At 53.8% G+C, this 4,099-nt stretch overlaps 1 pseudogene; it reads left to right on the forward strand.

Annotated features, from left to right (window-relative positions):
- The first annotated feature begins 2,775 nt into the window (after positions 1 to 2,775).
- LOC103078514 (transforming protein RhoA-like) overlaps positions 2,776 to 4,099 on the forward strand; it is a 30,473-nt pseudogene continuing 29,149 nt past the window's right edge.

Genomic DNA, 4,099 nt, shown 5'->3' on the forward strand with positions numbered 1-4,099 from the left:
CTGATTTTTCTACACTGGACATGCAACACATTAATGAATTTTTTAAAAAAATTAACTCGCAAGGGGAGGCCCGTGCCCATTTTCCCAACCATCATTTAAACATCAGACACAAAACAGTCCTTCCTACCCGCCCCCCTACAACCACCCTCAAAAAAAAAAAAATAAAGGCAAACCCAGCACTGGGGAACTCAGCCCCTATTTTCCATTTAGATAACCAAGTTCCTCTTTTTCCATCCCAGAGCATTTGCCTGGGTGAAGGTGGGAAGTCAGCCAAACACTCACCACGGGATATTTCCACGTGCTGGTTTTTCTGGCCATTTCCTGGGGCTCAGAGGCAGGCACTGGCCCAGGAACAAAGCTCTGACTAGAGTCTCAGGTGGGCTAGTCACCTTGATTTCTAAACACATGACCTTGGTCAAGGGAGGAGGCAGGCATGACTGGGTGGGTGGCCCAATCCCATGCCCCAGGTGAAGAAAAAGTGGGTCCAAAGGAAGGACAAGCAACTCGAAACACACAACTTCATCTTTGGAAAGAAGAATAATAACCTCTGCTTAACTCTGTGCAGAGCACAGGCTGAGCCACTTGCACAGATGGACTCATTTACTTTTCAAAACAACCGCAGGAGGTTGAGACTTTGGGGGCCCCCACCCCCACTTTACAGATGAGGAAACTGAGGCACACAGAGGCACACTGGCTTGCCCAAGGTCACAGAGTCTCTCCTGGCCTTGAGTGTGTGCCCTGGAAAACACAGAAGTCACCTGCTTTCAATTACATTTGGTTTCTCCTGCTACCTGGAAGTTCTCATGCCCCAGCTGCCTACTCTCAAACTCTGGTTCCAGGGCACCTCCAGAAATTGGGACATCCAGCAAGTCCAGAAATCCAGAGGGAGGGAGCGCAGAGGAAAGTCTGCAAGGCCAAAGACTGGGGAAAGACGCAGGGCCTGGCAGAAGGGAAAGCCAACCACCTGGCAACTTCTGTAGCAAAAGTCCTTGCAGGAGAAAAAACACAACTGTTTCCCCGGATGAGCTTCTTTAGCTAAATAAATGGAGGACACCCCCAAACCCATCGACTTTGGAAAACCTGACTAGACATCAATTGCCAGTTGCCATCAATAAAATACACCCTGGTGCAGAATCTAATTTACGGTCGCCTATTTTTTCCCCTCTGTAATTTATGAGAAGAAAATAAACAAGGAAATACTCCAGTATTCACAGCCGACACTAGACCAGATCCCCATCTGATTCTTGCAGAAATCATCTTGCTGTTGCTTACACCAGGTACGGGGAGCAAGGACTCCTCAGATTTTCCTCTCTCTACTAAGTACAACACTACTTTGCAAATAAGTCTGCTCTCCAATTAGTCCTGGACCTTGGGTGCAAAGCTCTGGACTATTTCCAGCCCCAGAGTAAATCTCTGATCCCACTGGCCTGATAATGTGAGACATACCCACAAGTGTTTTGTTATTCTACCAAGTGATACCTCCCCAAAATAAAGCCTTTCCCACGGGGCCCTCAAGAATGACTTTTCAACACTCCAAATGCAGCCATCAAGGAGAGGACCACAAAACAGAACAAGAAGGTATTTTTGGATGCTAATCACTGGCTCCAAAGAACCAAGGGTGTTTCCCTCTCCTGATTCCTAAACAAAAGTGGGAAAACTATCCTGTCCAGAACTGCATTCCGTGTTTACCAATAATCAAGATGGTGGGACACAAGAGTGCTTCCTGTAACAAAGAGGCAAATAACATTACTGGGAAACTAAAGCCCAAGACACTGGGGATTAAACCACAGAGAATGGACTCCGAAGACTCAGCAGGCTCAGCAATGGACATTCAGAAGAAACCTGGAGGTGGGGGTCCCCACAGAGACGAGCCTCACGTTTCAGGGGGTGGAATGGCACGCCCACTGGTACCAGGATACTGGGCATCCTCAGCTGCACCCCAAACCTGACCCCAGGGTCAGGCAAGTCAGAGCAGGGGTGAGCAGCCCTACCTTCTTTCCTGGCTGTTCCTCAAACTTCCCTAATTTTCCCCTTGTTCCCCCAAACTCCCCTCAAAGTATAAGCAAAAGGAAAGTAAAAGATGACCAAAAAAACTGTAACCACAAGAGACTAATATGGATGCAAAACAAGTGGGGAGGGGGAAAACCTCAACCCAACCGCTGGAAGCCCCTTTCCATAGCCTGAGCCCTTCCCCAGCTCAGCCCTTTGGTAACGAGGTGTTTGCGAAAAGGGGGCTCCAACCCACAAAGGAGATGGGGGAACTTAAGCAGCGAGACACCCCCCACCTCTGGCGCCTCCTTCCCCGGCAGGGTATTTTTAATCGAAAAGGGAACCCCAGAGCGGATAGGGCCCCTCTTTTCAGCCCCATCCCCCAGGCTCTGGCCCCTCACCTTTCCCCAAAAGCCCCAGAGCCGGGCACAGGCAACCCCTCCCCAACGCCCTGCTTCCCCGGAGCCGAGTCACCCAAGTTTTCCCCCATCAGCAGCACTCCCGAAGGGGCCGGCCGCGGGCGGGTTGGGGAGCGGAGCCCCCAGGCCAGCTGCTGGGTGGGGAGCCCGGCGCTCGGGGCGGCAGGGGCGCTCGGGGCGGCAGGGGTCCCCGGGGCTGCGGGCCCGGCCCGCCCTTCCCGGCGCTTCCCCCCAACCGCCTGCCTCCCCGCCCGCCGGCCTCCCTCCCTCCCGCTCCCCGCCGCCGGCCCCACGCGGCCCAGGCGGCCGCCGAGCACTTACCCAGAAGGGGTCTGAGCCATCGACGCTGCAGAAGCCGCGGAGCGCCATGCGGCCGGCTCGGGCACGGCGGGCAGCGGAGGACAGACTGGCCCGGCTGCTGGCGGCGGCGGCGGCGGCGGCGGCGGCGGCGAGGGCGGGAGGCAGCGGCGGAGGGAGCCGGGGCCGCAACGCCGCCTGGTTGGCCGGCGCGTCACGGGGATGCGGCGGCCCCGCCCCGCACGGCCCCGCCCCGCTCACCTCGTCCGGCCCGCTTGGGCCGCGGCGGGAGGCTGTACCATCGCTGGTCCGGCCGGTTGGACCCGGACCCTCGGGCGCCCGATCTTAACCCCTCATAGGAGGCCAGGGGAAGGCCGCTGTAGATGCGGCCGCGACCTTTGCGCCCAGACCCCGCGACCAGTTTTCAAATCCTGCTGTAACAACAACGACGACGACAGCAATAGTAATAGAAACAACCGGGGGAAATAGAGTGTATTTATCCATCTATGAGCCAGGAGAGTGCCAGACACCGTAGGTGCGTCCTCACTGCACCCTCACTGTTATGACTCCCTTTTCATGAAGGAAGAAAACAAGAGGCAGAGAGGTTTGAGTGACTTCTCCAGGGTCCCCGGGCTTATCCAGCCTGCTGACTCCAGCGCTGACGCAGAAACATTAGGAGGTGGATACTCTATTTAATCTATGCTTTACAAGTGGAGAAACTGAGGCTCAGAGAGGTGAAGCGACTTGCCCAAGCTCACACAGCTGGCAATTGGCAAAAGTGGGATTGGAACCCATGACCAGTCTGACTCCAGAGCACTCATAGCCTGAAGGCTCCAATCTCCAACCCAAACAGCTGTGTGCAAGCAGCTTTGACATTTTCTCCACCTTTTTTGCAGCACTTAGGAAATAACCAGGTTACTGATCCTTACCTTTGAGGTAAAGAAACTGAGGACTAGAGATACAGTAATAATTAACAAGCATTCACAGTCATGGGGCTTCCCAAGGCTGAGTTGTTAGCAATGAACATGAATTAACATGTGTAATGCTCACAAGAACCCCAAGAGGTAAGTACTATTATTATCCCCATCTTGCAGTTGAGGAGACTGAGGCCCACTGAGGCAGAGTACTTTGTCAGGGTTTATGTAGACCGTAAGTGGCTGAACCGAACTTTGAATCCAAGCTGACTGATCAGGAAGGGAGGAATCTATAATGCTAACCATCTTGCCATACTGTCTCTTTTTAATACACAGGCAGCCAGTGACAGAAGCTGGGCCTGGGAGTCAAAGCTTTCCTCCTTAATCCCCTGCCTGATGTATGGTTTCCATTACACACACACACACACACACACACACACACACACACACACACACACACACACACACACACACACACAC

The sequence above is a fragment of the Lipotes vexillifer genome, unplaced genomic scaffold, assembly GCF_000442215.2.
Source record: "Lipotes vexillifer unplaced genomic scaffold, Lipotes_vexillifer_v1.1 scaffold232, whole genome shotgun sequence".
Classification (NCBI taxonomy): domain Eukaryota; kingdom Metazoa; phylum Chordata; class Mammalia; order Artiodactyla; family Lipotidae; genus Lipotes; species Lipotes vexillifer.